At 39.5% G+C, this 19166-nt stretch overlaps 1 protein-coding gene across 1 annotated transcript in view; it reads left to right on the top strand.

The window, feature by feature from the left end:
- Nucleotides 1-509: 509 nt before the first annotated feature.
- JAK1 (Janus kinase 1) overlaps nt 510-19166 on the top strand; it is a 133231-nt gene continuing 114574 nt past the window's right edge. The window contains exon 1 of the mRNA XM_037024378.2: nt 510-728. The gene's annotated coding sequence lies outside the window, so the exon portion shown is untranslated. The remainder of the gene's footprint in view (nt 729-19166) is intronic.

Below are 19166 nucleotides of genomic sequence, written 5' to 3'. Positions count from 1 at the left end.
GACACCCATTAGATATCAACAAATGTTATGTTTAAAATTTAAAAGAATTCTTTAAAGACAGAATGGGTTGGATATGAATTTAACCAATGTTGTAAGATTTACTTCTCGTTGAGTTCCTGTTAGACAAATGCTCTACAAGCTCGCCCCCTACTCGGTGGGGACAAGGGGCAGAAGGCTGTGATAAGTGCTCGAAGATGTGGTGGAGGGCACCCCAGACTTGGCAGGGGCCAGCCAATGGCCAAATCCTGCTAGTTGTACTTTCTGCCCTGGCGGACGTACCATCCTTAGGTTGGTGTTTCTAGAAGACGCAAGTTAGGGGCGGGGGCGGGGGCGTGAGCGAAGCCGGATGGGGGCCTGGCGGGAAGGCTGCAGGCGCTGTGTCCCGACCCGTGGAGTAGCCGCCGCCTCGACCGCGACCTCCGCCCCCACTTTCCTGGGCGGCCGCTGGTGTCGTCACGAGGAGGTAGGGTTATCTGCGGGCTGGAGGCGGAGCTAGCCGCGGGGCGGGGCGGGAGGCGGGTGCGTCGCGGAGCCCAGGCCGCGGCGGCCGCGGAGTAGCCAGCAGCCGCATCGCGGGTCTGCGCCCAACCCCTGGTAGCCCACCCCGCGCCCCCTCCTCAGCCCCGGGCGCGCGCACGCCGGGGCCCTGCGGGGCTTGCCGCTTGGCTGGCGGGCCGCGGGACCAGCGCAGCGCTCCGGAGCCCCCGGCCCAGGCGCACACGGAAGTGGTGAGTGTCACTGAGGGGAGGTGGAGAAGCCTGCAGCGGCCGCGGACGACAGGACGAGGGGCGCGGAGCCCAGCGCTGGCGGGAGGCGCGGCTGCCGCTGTCGGTCCTCGCGAGCCGCATGCCCCCGGCCACTCGGCGCGCGCGGCGCTGGACCTGGGGGCCTGGCGGGTTGGGGGCGGGCGGGTGCGGGCGGGGGAGGCGGGGGATTTCCAGCCGAGCGGAGCCGGCCGTCGGCGGGCAGATTGGGGAGCGGGGGGACATTAAGGCTCCCCTCCGCCTCCCCCAGAGCGCACACCAAGTTTTCATAAACAAGCCTGGAACGCGCTGACATCCTGTTTATACCACCCTGAGATACAGGCGCGGGCTTGAGGTCTGACGTCCCTCGCTCTTGCACTGAGAACTTGACCGCTGGCTTTCTGGCACAATTGCCCGGGGGGCGGGAGGATTTTTTTTTTTTTTTTTTTTTTTTTTTTTTGCTTTAGGACGGAGGCTGAGGGTCTGAGCCATTTTCCATTTTCCTCCTTTGCTCTCTCAGCGAGGGAAGGGATTTGGAGCCATGTTTGGGGTGGATGAGGGGTTCTGGGGACTCAGGAAATCCCCCCTTCCCTTTTACGTTATGTTTTGTTGGGACCCTGTCTCTAAGGAGCCATGGAGAAGGGCGAAAGATGCACCCTGGGCCAGAGGGCCAGGGAAGAGCAACAGTGAGAGAGAGCCACCCGGGGAAATGCGAATCCTACTTGAAAAGGACAGATTAATCGAAACCGGGGCTGGTCTCTGGCCCCCGCTCTAACTCCTCATACCCTGTCCGCGCGCTGTCGTCTAGCATCAAAGGGAGAATGTCCCTTTAGCAGGACTAGTCAACACCCCTCTCAAGTCACTTCGCAAGGTTCCGAGAATGTGGGCTCCTTTGATCTGTGGTTACCAAGGAACTAATGTAGGGATACTTGATAAAAGGTGTGATTATTGTCAGGTGTTTGTGCATGTTTTAAAAAATAGTATATTCCCTGAATTACAGTGTGTCCTTGGGGAAGAGGACCCGGTCCTTCCTGCCACTTCTCTTAATACGTGGCCGTAAGCTGTCTTCTGTCCCTGGTTGGATACATGCTATTAACCTTCTTTTTTTAAAAGAGTCATAGGGTTTTTCTCTGGCAGGAGTTTACAGCTGTTTAATATTGTCATTACTTATTTCAGGGAGTGACAGGTATAATGGAGAAACAATTAGATGTGATCATGGAGTCTTCGTTGGCTATTTTTAAAGAAAAAGATTTAAATTATGGGCAAGCACATGGTGGAAAAAAATTTTTTTAATGAGCATTTTATATTGATTAAATCTTTGTTCCTCCCTTTCCGAAACTCCATTTTTGTGTTTCTTAATTTTGCTTTTGGTGACTCTAATGTTTTCCAAGACTGGGGAGTCATTTTCATTGAAGGATCAGTGTGTTCTTTTGTACTTTGTGGTGAATTTTAATGGCAACCATGAGGGTACCAGACACTTGGGGTACAATATGCTTTGTAATATGGAGAAGATATCTCATGTATAGATCTAGATCACATTTAAAGATGTAGGTACATCATACCTGAGTAACTGTGGACATTATGAATAGGAATCATCACAACCTTTTCTTAATTCTACATATCATATTGAATAAGCACTTTCACAGTATCTTAGTTTCTCTAAATAGCTCCAAAACATGTATTTTTCTAATTCTAGAATTGTAATGTGACTCTCCACATTGAATAAAAGCCAATTTAGTTTTCCCATTCCACAATATACTACTTACTACCACTGGGAAAAGATAGAGGATAATTACATTATACATATGTAAATAAAAAGTCCAAGTATTTCTCAAAAAATATAACTACATTTCACTTTGCTGCAATTTGGGCTCTCTTAACATCAATTTGGCTAATGCTATACTTGTAATTATTTCTCTGATCATTTGGTGTCTACCTTTTACCGATTTAAGGTGTTAAGGGGAGTTAGGTTGCAAAATGTTTTCAATTAGACATTTGCTAAAAAGCTGGTGGAAATAAGGAATTTTGAAGGTGGAGTTGTTTCTGTAGGAATAAAGACAGATTAAATGGCATGAAGAAACTTAAACCAAGTGCTTCTAAATATTGTGAGGTCTGCTAGTTTCGATTCTGGGTTCACAACTACTAGTGGTTTCAACTGCAGGCCACCAATTCTAATGTTCCCAAGTTATCACTTAATTTCTTTTGAAGAGCTTTGACATACATATTTGGACAGAAACACAGCTGAAGCAAATATTAAGAACATGTATAGGTTTATGCTTATTTTTGTAGAGGGAACAAGTATAACTGTCTTATTAGCAAAGACCAAGATAAGTGTTTCGATTTAATCCTCTGATAAGTGTTTTTCCCCAAACACATATCATTTTATGTATTTTTGTTATGTGTATCCTTATTATGTTCTAATAAGGTAATGCTTTTAGAAGATTTATCATTGAAATGTGAATATTTGTACAAGGAAATTTTTCTTGTTCATTTTCACATTTAAAAATTGTTTTAGTGGATAGGGAATTGGCTAATTAATTGAATCTCACTGAGCAAGCAGCATCTGATGGCTCTGTGATTTATCGTGGCTCAGTCGTATGTGGAATCTTGACATAAAATGGAGATGCCCGAGGGAACCACTCAGATTCTTTTGTCAGCTGGGTACGATTTTTTACCCAAGGATTTACTTGCAGTTTCTGGAGACATTTTGGGTTGTTAAAACTTGGGGGAGGGGAACAGGTAGGAGGAGACAGTGTTACTGGCTTCTGTAGTGTGTAGAGGCCAAGGATGCTGCTAAATATCTGTAATGCATGGTGGAGGCCACTACAATAAAGAATTCCTGGTTCAAAAGTCAGTAGTACTAGGCTTGAGAAATGCTGTTTTGGAATGCCAGGTGTGGAGCAAGAAGATCTGGGTTTCTGTCTTGGCAAATCACTTTCCTTTAGGCCCCCACTTTGCTCATCTATAAAATGGAGATAAAAATATCCAGTTTGACCATCTCACAAAGTTTTCAGGGAAAATCAAGTAAATAATGCATAGAAATTGAAGTACTTTATAAATTATGCCTATTATGAAGACATGATTTTTTTATAAATGGTTAGAAGTAATTGTAGTTGAGGAGGAAAGACATTAAGGCAATAATGTTGAGCAAAAAGATTGGCTTGGTGTTACTGAATTCTTTGTTACTCATTGTTTGGGGTAAAGAATTTATTTAATGTAGTTTTATTATTGAAACGTTAACTTTTTTAGCCCTGTAGTTTTGTAAAACAAAGATTATTTTTTCATCATAACAAGTGGAAAACTTACTGTAGAAAATAAAAGAAAGTGGAAAGTAGAGGAAAAGTCATCTGTAGTCTACTCCCTTTCCCATTTAAAGACAATCAAGTTCTTAGCAACTTCTTTTCTGTTGGAGTCATTAAAATTGGAAGAAGAGTTAACTAGGGAAAAAGAGCATATAGTTACTAATATCACCGTTATATTTGTTAAAAGTAGGAAACTTTAGAGATAATGGTATTAGTTCTATTTGATAATTTGTTTCTATGCCCTTCATTTTCTTTTTCCATAATTATGGTGTATGGGTGAATAACATTATTGGAGACATTAGGGAGATAGGTCTATTGTTTTTGTACTTTGTGGGCTTACCTCCAAGCCTTGTTCTCACTTCTTGCTTGGCTTTTTGTTTCCTCTCTGCTGCTTGCTCTCCCCACTGTTCAGCTACGTGTGCCACTATTGCTTCCTGTTTCAAAAAACCCTATGGTAGCAGGGGGTTTTAAACAACTGCCATGTTGAAATGACCGGGTTTCAGGGGCAGGAAACTGCTTCCTATGAGTATTCTTCCCCCTGAAGTGCACCAGCTTTTTTTGGCAGTTTGAGGCAACGAGGAAGCATAAAACATTAAGTTCATTTCAATGATATATTTACTTCTAAAGTTTTATGATCTGTGATTCTTAGCAGCTGGCAGTGGGCACACATTTTTTCCTTAGTGCTCTCTGAGTAAATTGCCCAGTCCCAAGGTAAGACCTGCTTTAGAAGCATAACGAAAATTTCTTTAAGTCTACTCTAGCCAGGTAACAGAGCTGGTCGTTGTTGGTATATTTATAATCTGTGGTAACTGAATTTACTTAACAGTAATATTAATACAACACTTTGTTCATTTATTCATTCAGTAAATATTTCTTGAGTTCTTGCTGTGAGTCTCAGGGAGTGAATAAACAGAACAAAATAGGCAAAAATCCTTGCCCTTACAGAGTTTACCGTTTAGTGCAGGACCCTTGGACTTGTTCGTTCATAGTTTCTCAGTTGCAGGTTATACACATACAAATAAGTAAATCCTACTTTGAGACTGTAGAATGTTTCCTAGAAACCTTCATCTCAACTCCTTTAAAGTCTGAGGATTAAGAAGTACTTCCCCCCTTTTTTTAATACTACAGTTTAACCCACTCTCTATATACAACCATCTCTTTGGTAGCTAAGTTCCTGGCAGGTGGATAAGGCAGTTTGTATGGGAATGAACCCTGGGACCCCTGCTTGGAGCCCTTGCCCCATGCTCTTCTGAAGAGGTTTCATTTGAGTTGGGCCTTCAGGAGTGAGTAGTTATTCTCTTGTTCGGGGATTAGAAGGAAATCTAGGTAGCACTACAACATGAGCAAAGGCACAAAGGTGGGTATGTACATGGGATAGGTCACAGACCTGTAGGTGGCCACTGTGACTAGATCAGACTACTGGGAAACAGAAGGAGGTGAAGTCAGATATGGAGGATGGGTCCAGATGTGAAGATTGAGACTCTATCCACAGTTCTGTGAGCAGTGTAAGGTCAGGGAATGTAGCCTGTGTTGACTGAATGGAAAGCCACTCATAGTTCTTGAGCTCAGGAAAAACATCATTTGCAAATGGAAAAACTGTGAGTTCTAATAATTTTATAAAGGGCCAGTTTTATTTGATCATTGTGCTACTCATTTCCTCTTCCCCATCACAGAAAATATTCCTTACTTATCCACCACTTATCAACTATCCAGAAAACTGCAGGAAACAGGAAATGCTTAGAGCCAAAATAGAAGTCATGAAGTCCATATATGCTTTCCTTACAGTGGAATAAAACCTACTTTGACTTGCTATTAATTTAAAAGGATTTGTTGACAGTCAGTCTAACTGGTTTTCAAATCAACAGGAGATTAATTACAATAAATGTAAGAGATAGGAGTTAGGATGACGATTGCAGGAAGGCACATTCTGTGAGGCAGGCAGTGTTAATTTTTATCTTAGAAGTCAATGTGGAGCAGGTTTATGAAAAGCAGAACTGTGACTTAAAAAGTGAAACAATCTGGGTGGGGCCATTTAGTGGAGGGGCAGATGCCTTGTAAATATCCTAGGAAGAAGGTGTCATTGTCAGAAAACAGTACAGTAATTGATATTGGTAATAATGACCAAGCTATTAATAAGAGGTCAAGTTGTGGAGCATAATGAAAATGAGGAGAGAGAGGTCTGGTGTCTAGCGGAAAAGGGCAACTTTAGGGTCAGAAGGTGTGCAGGTGGTGGATGGAGATGGGCCCAGAGCAAGAAGCTCTTGTCGGGACTGTTACAGGACAAGCTCAAAGAAGAGGTTTTCTTCAGAATGAAAAGCTTGTGAGGAATCTTTGTTCCACAAAAGGTGCTTTTGACTTTTCAGGGGAAGAGTTAACATAGTCTGAGAGGAGACCTTTTCTGTGAAACCTGGGAAGAGGAGCCATGGCTGACTGTGAAGAAGGTAGTAACAATTGGAAGCCAGCTGAGGGAGACTAAATGGTCATCTTATGACACCCCCAGATAGAAAACAGACTGATCTGATCTATTTTTTTTTGGAGAGGGCATCTCTCATATTTATTGATCATATGGTTGTTAACGACAATAAAATTCTGTATAGGGGACTCAATGCACAATCATTAATCAACCCCAAGCCTAATTCTCAACAGTCGCCAATCTTCTGAAGCATAACGAACAAGTTTTTACATGGTGAACAAGTTCTTACATGGTGAACAGTGCAAGGGCAGTCATCACAGAAACTTTTGGTTTTGATCACGCATCATGAACTATAAACAATCAGGTCAATTATGATTATTCGTTTGATTTTTATACTTGATTTATATGTGAATTCCACATTTCTCCCTTATTATTATTATTATTTTTTAAAATAAAATGCTGAAGTGGTAGGTAGATGCAAGATAAAGGAAGAAAACATAGTTTAGTGCTGTAAGAGGGCAAATGTAGATGATCAGGTGTGTGCCTATAGACTAAGTATTAATCCAAGCTAGACAAGGGCAACAAAACATCCACGGATGCAGAAGATTTCTCTCAAACAGGGGGGTGAGCTTCTAAGCCTCACCTCTGTTGATCCCCAATTTCTCATCTGGTGGCCCCACTGTGACTGTGCCTGTCTTAGGTTGTTCCTCCCTTAAGGAATTTTACCTGTCTCTGGCTAACCTGATCTGAACTATTTTAACCTTGTTTTTCATAATCTGAGTTTTTTGAGGCTCTGGAGCCAGACTGCTTGGTTTGATCCTAGGTGTGAGAATGTGGACAAAGTTACACTTGTTTCCTTATCCATGTGATGAAGGTAAAGATGGTACCTACCATAAGATTGTTTTGAGGATTGGATGACTATGTCTAAATATTTTGGAATGGTGCCAGGCACATAGTATGAGCTAAAAACTTGTTAGTTTTCTTTTTTTATTGGTGAATATGCTTTGTGTGAAAACCAAAATAAACAGCTCAAATTATATTCAGAATGCTTTAAGGTGGTAGGGAACTGTGACCCACCAAATGCCAAACAAAGAGTAACTGATAAATTCTGTATTTGAAAGGCTTCAATTAGAAATGGATAAATCAAAAAACTAAAGGCACTTAAATCTAGAAGAGCTTATTATGTAGACAGCACCAAAGGTAATAAATAAATAAGGTTTTACTCTATTTTTAAGAAAAAATGAGAAAGGCGCTTTTAATTTAGCTTTAAATGCTAAACAAGGTATATAATTTGGTAGGAGTGTATCAGACTTCTGGGAAAGTCAGTATAAAGATACTGTGTTGAGCTCACTCATTCAGTTTATTTAGCAAGTGGTGGGCTATTGTCAGACCTGTTTGGAAAATGGTGTCTTCAGAGTTGTGTGGAAATTAAAAATCTTATAAATTAGGTAATGTGCGAGGGAGTTTTGCTATTTAAGGGAAAATAAGAGATAAAGGACACTCTTAAATATTTAGTTTCCCCTGAATGCTATTTTATCAGATTCTATTTCCATACATGTATTGTGCTTTGTTAAAGTAAGATTTACCCAAACTATAAAGCTGTACAAAAAGTCAGCCCTCCTTCCTAATCATATTTCTTATCTTTAGTTCTTTCTCAGTGATATTTATGTTGCATTTATTCATATTCTCAAGAACAGTAGTCGCTACCTGATTGGAAAAGAGCTCTTGATGTTATTCTTACCCCATGTGCTTAGAAAGCAAAGGAATTATCTGTATCTTTTTCTTGTCTGTCCATTTGAGAAGGAAAAAGACAACAGAACTCCCTAATTTGTATTTGTGGAGGGGCAGAACGTAGGGAAGTCCAGTTCCAGTGGTGAATGGGCTGATCTGTAGGTATTTAAAAAATAAGTCTGTTATTTTCAGGTACATTGGGTAGCTCTGACAAATTCGAATGTATTAAGTAGAAATAGATAAGAATAATTTGTAATTAATGTGCTTTTGTTTTTAGTGGTGTTTGAAAGGTATTAAGGGTATTAGAACAGACAACAGTTAATTTAAGCACAATTTTATCTGCAGGCTTATTTACACAGTCAGTTTGCTCAGACTGTACCAGGCCTGTAATTCATAGCAATTTTTTTCAATTAGTGAAGTTTAAAATCTTTTATGTAACAATAAAAGAAAAAAATCAAGGCAAAAACAATCTGCAAAATGTAGATTTTTCCAGTGAAAAATCTTATTAAACTAACTTGATGGATCACACACAGGTGATTCATGTTCTAAAGAGGTACACTATTTTTTGCCATACACCAAACTTATTTTAGGGCTAAGTTCACAAAACATAGACTTGAAAAAAAATACAGAATGCCTAACATTCTGACTGATTTTTGTTCCATTAATGCCATTTGTAAAACTTCAGGCAGGTCTGCTAATCACTTTATCAGTTACCTGATTGGGAGAATCATTTGATATATGGTAGTATCTCCAAGGAACCCCTTCTTTTTGCTTGTTTAGAATGACCATGCACTCAGGTTGGTTAGAGTAGGAGGGGGAGGTGGGAGGAAGCTGGACTGGCCTAAATATAAATTGTAAACCCTCTTGATGTGGACTTGAAAAGTAGGCCACTTGTGATGTGCAACTGGCTGCAATAATACTCCCAGGTTTTTGTGTTTATTCCTTTATTTAGCAATTATCTGTAGATCACGTATTATTGAGAGCAAGACAAGTCTGATTCTTGCCCTCAAGAAGCTTTCTTGCTAGTGGAAAATGCAGTAATTCAACAATTATACACCTGTTTGTTACAATTATGCTAAGTACTGAGAGTTTGCTATAAAGCAGAGGTGAGGGGGGAGGGTTGTAAGAAAAAGAATCTCTGTGGTACATTTTTAAAAAATATTGAAATCTGAAGGATGAAAGAGTTAGCTAGGCTATTCTAGCTGGAGGAAATACCATGTGCAAAGGACCTGAGGCAGAACCAACATTCTGCAGTTGGAGCAGAGAGGCTAAAGGTGCAGACTGGTGAGGTAGGCAGGAACTGGATCAAGCACAGCCTTATGGACTCATATTATTTTGGGCCTTATACTATAGCAGGGGATATTGAAGGCTTTAAAACAGGGCAGTGACATGATGGGACTTGAGTCATTGTATGAAAAAAAGAAAGAAGGGTCCTACTTCCCTTCCTGCTGCCCCTGGGAGTACCTCCTCTCTCTGCTCACTCTGCTGCCAGATGCCTTGAAAGTCTTCACTTCCTCCCACTCATTCATTCTTTAACCCTTTGCAAATGACTGTCACCTCCACACTCTTGAGACTGCTCCTTTGAGGTCACCAGTGACCTTCTTGCTGTCACATTTTGATATCTTGTTTTCTGCTCTTGTTATTAAAAACATTTGACTCTGCTAAGCACCACTGCTGTCTGGCTTCTGAGACACGATACTTCTTTCTTTCCTTTCTGTGTCTCTGCTCTCTTCTCTCTGGTGACTTCTCTTCCTCTTTTATCTCTCCTCTTTTATCTCTCCTCTTTTTCCAGTGAAGTGTCTCTCCTTTTTCTCTGATGAAGAATTTCCTAAAGGTTCTGCAAATGGCAGATCTCATTTGTTACTAAAAATATGTAGATGACCTTTTCACCTGAGCGCCACTTGTCCCCTTTTATTCGTATTCCCTCTTGTCCACCCACTATGGCCCCAAACACTGGTTGAGCAGCTTTAGGTGCTCTCTAAGGCACTGGGGACACAGTGGGGAACAAGCAACAAGACCCCTGTCCTTAAGGAGCCAACATTCTAAGATGTTAAACATGTTGATAAAAAAGATAATTTCAGGTGGTAAGTACAGTATGGAAAATTAATAATGTGATGGGTAGAGAATGCTTAGGTAGGTGGGAGAAGGGCTGCCTCCTCAGAAGTGACATTGGCCTTCAGATTAGATAATGAGTGATGAGTAGGAGCTAGGCCATGCCATGATCAGGAAGAATGTAACAGGCAGGAGAAATACCAGATTCTGAGGCCCCATGGCGGGCTGCTCTTCCCATTTCATCTGGGATCCCTTACCTGGATTCCTTGTTGATGCCTCCCATTTATCTGCTCCAAAATTGGTATCATCTCTGTTTCTGACCGAGACATACAATTTCTTGGTTCCTGTCAATACCATCTCTGTCCTCCCCTCTTAAAACCTTAGACTAGTGTTCAGAAACCTTTTTCTCTAAAGGGAAAGACAGTAAATATTTTCAGCTTTGAGGGACATGCTGCCTCTGTCAAATTACACAACTCTGCTGTTGTAGAACTAAAGCAGATACAGACAATATATAAACCAATGAGTGTGTTGTATTCCTATAAAACTTCATGGACACTGAAATCTGAATTTCCCCCTATCACAAAATATATCTTTCCAACTGGTTAAAAATGTAAAAACTTGTACAGCTTCTTGATGGTACAAAACAGGCGACAGGCCTAATTGGGCATGTCAGGCAAAGTTTTCTGACCCCTGCCTTAAGATTCATCTTGATTTCTCCCTTTTCTTTTTCCCCACCCCACATCCAACAAGTTGGCCAGCCCTCTCAGTGCTGCCAGGATGTTGCTCTGGTGCTTCTCACCAGTTCCTGCCTATAACCTAGCTTTCTTTTACGTGGGTGATCACAGTAATCTTACCTAGTCTCCCTACTCCCAGACTTTTCCCTCTAGTCTGTCCTCCACATCAACATTGAATGGTCTTCTTGTAGCTTGACTCAGGTCATAGAATTTCCCTGATTACATACCTTTGGAGGCACCTATTACCTACAGAGAAAAGTCCAAATTCCACCATTGTGTGGTATTCAAGGCTCCTTGTGATAAGACCTCAAATTTTCAGCTTATTATTTATTCTACTCTATCCTACATTGTGTCAAAATAAATTATTTGCTGTTTTGCATTCAAGTCTCAAACATTTCTCATATTTTTCTGCATTCTTTTTTTTAAAAAAAGTGCTTTGCCCGTGCCTCATGCTTTCCATGTATCAAAATTCTGTAGTTTTTGAGGCTCCTTCAAATGTGTGTGAACCCCACCTTCCACCCCCAGCAAGAGATAATATATACACATAGTACTTTGGAAGTGTGGGTGTTCTGCCTTGTTCTTCACTTCTTCTGTAGACTTACCTCCAGTATATAATCCCAAGGTCTTTGAGGACAGGGATTGTTTCATTCATTGTAATACCCCCTTTCACAGTAGACACGTGGGTGTGTATTAAATAAATGCTAAATCCTCTGTGGAGATGTGCAATTTTAAAGGTTCAAAGTGGAGACACTTTACTGAAAGCAGTTTCATCAAATTAAATCTTTGATTCTTACATAAAGTTTTTTGTGAAAGATCACCAAAGATTTTGTTTGTCTTATTTTATTTTATTTTCCTTGGGGCAAAGGGTATGTTTTAACCAGACCACCAGCTCTTCATAAATTGCATTCCAGTTAACCTCTTACTAACACTGTGTGAAAGAATTTGTCCCCATTGAGACTAACATTCACTAGAGGTGAATGGTCTGTGTATTCTTTGCCAGTCTGAACCATGAGACATGCATACCATGACATTTTAAAATTTGATTTCTTTCCACCCTAGTTTTCCAAGCATCTAGCTATACACATTAAAAAAAATGCAGACTCATGCAGTGCATGCTTCTGTACACATATCATTAAATCCTCACCCCATCTGGTGCAGTTACTCTCTGTTAACTTACAAAGATGTTACAGAACCATTGGTTGTATTCTCTGTGCTGCACTTCCATCCCTACAACCAACTTACATTATGATTGAAATTTTGTGCCTCTTTATTCCCCTAATCGTTACCACCAGTGACTTCTCAGTGTCAGTGAGTTTACTGTTTGTTCATTTTGTTTTGTTTTGTTTTTAGATTCCACATTTAAGTGAAATCATAGGATATTTATCTTTCTCTGCCTGAGTTATTTCACTTAGCAAAATACCCTCTAAGTCCATCCATGTTGTTGCAAATGGCAGGATTTCTTTCATTTTCACAGCTGAATAATATTCCATTGAGTATATGTACCACATCTTTATTCATCTATTGATGGATACTTTGGTTGCTTCCATATCTTGTCTATTGTAAATAATGTAGTGATAAACATAGGAGTACGTATGTCTTTTTGAATTACAGACTTTTTTTTTTCCTTTAGGTAAATTCCTAGAAGTGGAGTTTAGAGGGTTGATCACCAAGGATTTTGGAAGACTTTGGTTATGTTCTTGGTCCTATCAGTGGCTTAGATAAATAAGTTAAGGCAAATTGATGTTCCTCTTTAGGAATTGATGTTTCCTTTGATAAAACAGAAAAATAAGAAGACTGGTCTATAATTCATAATGTTTCCTTGCCAGAAAGCTCAGAGTCAAGTTACTTGCTCATTTTAGGTTGCTATCCATTTTTCTTACAATATTCTCCCTGCCTCAGTCTTTCTCCCATCAGATCACTTGTCACATGTATTAAGTCTTTTGTTGAATGGCTCTTTTGTATGTCTTTCATATTCATGTAGGTAGCCTCAACTTTTTTTTTTTGGTGATAGAAAAAGAAATAATACTAGCCCCTAGGTTTACCTAACCTGAGTTGACACCAAGATGGTAAAAGAGATAATAAATATTTTGGAAGACACAAGCAAAAAAAGGCTCTCTGGCAGCATGGGAATCATGATGTGGGTTTAGTGGAAAATGAGAAAAGCTTTATAGTGTCTTACAATCTCTTGGTTAATATGCTTGGGATTGATCACGTTTCCCAGGTTTGTGGGCTGTGTGGCACATCTTCCCAAATGGGGAAAAAAGGGAGCAAAAGAATGAAATTCAAGATCAGTAACTTTTACTGTATGTCAGCTGTTGTATGGGCTTTGCAATTTTATGTCTAATATTTTGATAGCCAGAGAGTTGGATCTTAATGGCATCTTTTTCCAGATGAGCAAACAAGGCTAATAAATGGCAGAGCTGGACTTTAGATTTTAAATGCTCAGGAATTAAACAAAAAGCTTTCCTATTCCCCCACCCCCCAGCTTTACTGAGGTATAGGAAAACCCTTCTCTTAAAACTGTCTTGTCACTTATCTCCTCCACCCCCTATCCCCACCATTTTTTTTGCAAACATTGGCATTGAAAATGAGAACCTATGGAACTTGTTCCTATTGTGCTTTCAAACCTAATATTTCTGAGTCCGTTTTAGACCCTTGGAGAACTGCCTCTGTGGACCTATATTGTGTTTGGTATTGTTGAATGCTCAGTAATAAAGAGATCTGAAAATGGGGTGTTTTGGGCAGGAGTGAGGGAGTGGGGAATGGAGGGTGGAGCTGGCAGTTGGGTTCACATAGCTATCCTAAAGACAGTTTAGTATTTTCTTGTGAAATGCTTTTGACGTTTTAAATCAAACTTGATTTACTGTTACTTTATATACCTGGTTATTATATAACATGTCCCATGTTTACCTGTTTGAGTCTGAGTATACTAGCTGTGTTATGAAATGCATGCTGGGTTTAGAACCAGGAAGAGCTGGTTCTGAGGCTGTCCTCTGCCACTTACTAGCTGTGACTTCGGGCTCATAAATGATCCCCTACTTTTTAAAGTAGATTTAAAGTACCTATCACAAAGGTGGTTTTGTGAAGGTTAAATGAGCTCACAACAGTGCCTGGGATTCAACATTTAATAAGTCTTAGTTACCCACTACTTTCCAAATATTGAACATTGCCAGAGAATCTGTAAATGATTATATAATGTGTATATGTTTATAAGTGGGAGCTGTATAAACAGATATTACTTAAGTTAAGAACTTCTGATGTAGGAAACCCCTTTATGTAAATGGCTGGGTTCCCACTACTGCAACAGTATCAGTATAAGATAGTGATTCAGACTTCCAAATGTGGAACCAGAGGCTGTGGGTTTGAGTCCTGATTTATTTTACTGGATGAGTGATACTGGTCAAGTAATTCAACCTCTTTGTGCCTCAGTTTCCTCATCTGTAAAATGTAATATATAATAATCTGCAAAATATATATAACCTGTAAAAATAATAGCACCACCTTATATGGTTTTAAGGATTAAATGAGCACGTGTGTGTGTGTGTGTGTGTGTGTGTGTGTATACCAGCACCCTATAAGGGTTTGACAGTGTTGTTATTTAGTATCTCTCCTTTCTACTCCTCATTGTGTAGACAGCCCAAAAGTCATTTGGAAATTCCCTGAAATTCCCTCTCATATCTTCTTTAATGAAAAGAATCATCTGTACATTATATACCTGTCCTTCCCTCTGTCTTCAGTCCTTTTCTGGTTACTTCATTCTAATTCAGGCTGTGCTTTTCTCATGTGTAATACACTCTAATCAATCCACTTTCTTGTGCATTTCTTGCCTAGACACTTAAAAACTTCTTGTTTATGTGGAAAGTGAACAATTTCTAATAAAAACTTGTTGTGTTAAGGGTACTTTTATACAAAGGGAGATGAAAGCCATGCAGTCTCAAGCAAATGAAAAAAAAACTTTAAAATTTATTGAATCTTCCCTGTGCCAAACATTCTGATTGGTGAACCGAGGCCTAGGATGATTGAATAACATGTTTAAAGGCACCCAGTTTTTAAGTGTGGAAACCTCAGTGTGATTGAAGCCAAGCCTACCTGGCTCATGGTCACAAAATCCCTGAGCTTAGTTGTCTTAGAGCCTATAGGCACTATCTCATCACTCCATCTGCACACCTTTTTAAACCTATGCTCTGCTTTCCCTCAAGCTCCAGCTTTCGAGATGAGAAGATCACTCCTGGTTCTCTTTGGCTGCAGTAATGTTTTCTGTTTTGTCAAAGCAGATGCATGTTTCAGATGCTTTATGTGTTAATTTGGTCTTTTGTGTGTTGGGTTTAAAACCTAACCATCCACATTTCAAAAAACCAATTGGGAATTAATTTTTTTTAAAGACAATCTGTCTATAAACTAGAGATTACCAACATATTCATTTGAGTGTGTTACCTGCATTGGTATACTTCAAAGGCTCATGTGTCATGCCTTAATGAGGCACATTCTGGAATTTGTACACATTGCAGTTATTTGCGTAGCTGCTGTCCTCACCTGTGGCTGACCTTTCTATCCCCAAGCACTACCATTGTGTTTGGCACATAGTAGGAACCCTATGAAGAGGCCTATTTAGTCTTCTTTAAAAATCAACAGTTCTTTATACTACTTTGTATGCTTGATATATTTCAATTAAAAAATCAATGGAGTAAGGTCAGGCAAATTTGGAAGAGGAATATTGCCACACAATTATGAATCAGATGAAAATACTGCTTATGCTAGACCGAACTGAGACATTTAAAGGAATTTGGGAGCCAGACACTTAGGAGAAGACTGCTTTGATTATTGGGAGGCAAGGAAAGCAGTCAAACGAGTTCCTTTCTGGTTTGGAGTCTTGTTTACTTTTCTCGGGTTAGAACTGATAGCTCTAATGGTTTTAGGAGATCAAGGAGAAGTTCTGCCATTAACTCCAGCATATTGGTTCTGAGTTTTTAGATATTTTGTAGCAAGTGCTGTCTAAGGATTTGCAGCACACAATGATCATAAAATCTTATTATTTTAATAGTTCAAAGAAATCAAAGTCAATCAGGGACACTTCCCCAGTTTTACAACGGAGAAAATTAAGAAATCAGAGCACTTTTGTGACTTGCCCAAGATCTCTGTGAGCCACCACTTGTGTGTGTTGTTGAAAGAGCATCTTGCTGCATTTGTGATTGCATGATAAAATGATACATATAAAATTTAGGAAACTACCCACTTGTTCAGATAGTTCTGAGAAGTCTAAGTGTGTTTATGGGTAGGAGATTTAGAGATTATTTAAGAGAAATGAGTATTATATGGGGTCCAGCCATTACCTTGGACATTATAAAGGGCAGTCCATGTGAGAGAAGAGAGATCAAGCTGCTCCCCAGGGCTCTCGCCACACTGTGGAGATCCAGGAGGCTAGGGACCAAGGCCCTCTGATCCTTTCTCATCCCTGTTCAGCCTGTGCCTGCTGTTGAACAGATAGTAAAATATTATTGAACACATGAATGCCAGTTGTAAGAAGCTAACTGTGGGTTTGTCTTGTGGAAGACCTATTTGTTTGACTCCCATTTTTTTTATCAGAAGAAAAGCAGCATTACAAAGAATCCCTAGCCTAATTAAACCTTAATGGAGATAATAATTATATTAAGAACTGCAAAAACAAAGTGTTCAGGACTTGTTACAGGTTTAAGAAAAAAAGTACTCTTGTATAGCTTTCATTGACTTAAGGCAACTGAGTCAAGAGAGATGATTTTGAGCTAGCCCCAAGTCCTGTACTCTCCCACTGTGCTTTATGGCTGTACTGTTCTTGACTGGTTTGGGGGAACAGCGCAGCATATAATGCCCCCACTCCGTTGCATTCTGCTCAAGTCCAGCTGCTCACTGGCCCCTCTTCTGCCTCCTGGTTCCACAGAGCCTCCCAGAGACTTGGTCTTCAGGTTGCTGCCTTCTGATCATGGTCAAGGTCTTGAGCACACATACCTGTCTCAGAATTACCTGTCCTTGTCTTGTTCTTGCAATAGGGCCTACTTTCAGTACATTCTTACTTAGAATGAAGCCTGAGGAAATAATTCAGTCAAGGTATTTATGGCTGAAACCGGGGGTCTCAAAGCATACAGTATGCTAACCCTGATTGGGCCTTTGAGGAAAGAAAAATTTTTGTTTTCTCTTTTGACCTTTTTCTTAATTAGCCCTTATAAAGCTACAGACTTCATTCAAAATAATTGTAACATTTCAATTTTATACAAGAAAGATACATATTTTATGGGATCTACCCTGATGTTAGTTTCTATAGATATTAGAAACAATTTTAGTTGTTTCTCTGATGAGTTACTTTTGAATTAATTTTACGTGATTAATCTATGTTCAGCAAGTTCAGCAAATAGTTATAGTTTCATGCAAATTCTTTGAGCCTTTCTTGCATTTTAGAGAAGTCAGGATGTAAACCTAATTTTGGCTCTTCCAAGGCAATCACTTGATTTAGCTATCACTCCTGAATTCTTCTGAATTTTTATTTAGTATTCTAAAGAAATTAAATAATTTATTTGCATTTTATAAAAATTAAGCAATAAAAATTCTAAGACCTGACACTCAGATTTTTGTTAGTATTTTAAGGTTTATTAATTATTTCAGACATTGTTTCATGTATATATAGACCTATAAATTAAAAAGAATTTTTTTCCCAGGAGATCATAGAAAATAAGTAGTGCTGTTTTGTAATACGGCTTTTTCACCAAGTGATTCCTCACAGTTTTACTCCCATGAGGTAATAACGTTTGTTTAGGCTGACATAACTTTTATGGCACGTAGGTTTCCATAGTTTGGATGAGTGAAAGTTTATTCACCTCACCCTCTAATGTGAAACATACATATTGTTTGTTTTTCCTACTGTGAATAATTCCACTATAAACATCTTTGTGCCTCCATTTCTGTGTACTTTTGTGGTTATTTCCTTAGCACACTATAGATGGAATTGTCTGAAAGTTTTTACATTTTAAGATTTTGGATATTTATCTATGTCATGATTTAAAAAGCACACACTGTACTTTAACAGAAACATCATAAAGCTGCCCAGTTGTTTTTTTAGGACAGTAAGTTCTGTAGGTTTTTTATGGTCCTAGGGACTTTGGGATTCCTGAGCAGTGTTACTGATAGTTAGATTTTCCCCAGAGCACTATAAACATTCTGGCCACCAGATCCCAAGATTTACTTTGGATATGTGAGGTGGAAGCCACCTTAAATAGCTGGAAGATAATACTGTGGGAGAGCCAAACTTTATCATTTTGTGTTTACAGGTGTGTTGCAGTGAACCTTGAAAAACCCTTCCAAGTAAAATAGTCTCTTTTTTCCCCCTCACAATTAAAATACTGGCTGCTAATCTTTCATGATAAAGATTTGAAGCCTAGAAGCAATTTCAGGAGTTGAGTCTTTTACTGATGAGTGGTTATAAAGATTTCACATGGATAGTATTTCCGCTGTTCTGAAGTTATTTGTCAGGTCTGCGTCAGTGAAATCAACAGGGCTAGTTTATCTTTGCAAAGACTTGTGACAACAAGCTCATAACTGCACTTCATAGGGAGTGCAGTTCACTTTTAAGATTTGCTTCAGGCATCTCTTTGCAGCCTTATTTTGTGAACCTTTCAGATTTTAGATGCAAAACTGGTTTGACTTTTATTCCTAGCATCACAGCTTTTTAGATACCCTCTTGCATAATTCAGACAAAGTCTGCAGAGCTAGCACTATGCTCTGTACATTATTTGCTCCTTTCTCCTGGTTCATACAAGAAAGCCATTATATCTAGGCAGTCATAAATGTTTATTTATTATATTTAATGAAATTAGACCTTGTTGATAATTAGTGAAAACTAAACCGAGGGAATCTATATTTAATAGAACATTAAGTTGAAGAACTGGGAAAAGGGCAAAGTCCTTCAAATAAGGCACAGATAGAAGATCTTATCTGTTATCCTCCTGTTCTTTGACTTAAGTGTTCTATCCAAAGCCTCAGTTTCAGGTTAGTATTAGGTGCTCTCTTCTATGTTATACTTCAGGTAATTTAGAAGCATTTATATTTCTAAATCTATTTCTGTATAAACCTTTTATGCATTGTATATCTCTGTGTATTATCTAGTGTAGTTTCAGATTGATACTGCTTCTTTTCCTTCAGAAATATAATAGTATTCTGGCCCAAC

The sequence above is a fragment of the Manis javanica genome, chromosome 4 (genome assembly GCF_040802235.1).
Source record: "Manis javanica isolate MJ-LG chromosome 4, MJ_LKY, whole genome shotgun sequence".
In the NCBI taxonomy this organism is placed as follows: domain Eukaryota; kingdom Metazoa; phylum Chordata; class Mammalia; order Pholidota; family Manidae; genus Manis; species Manis javanica.
Note: the sequence above shows the minus strand (reverse complement) of the source record. Positions and strands in the feature narration are given on the sequence as shown.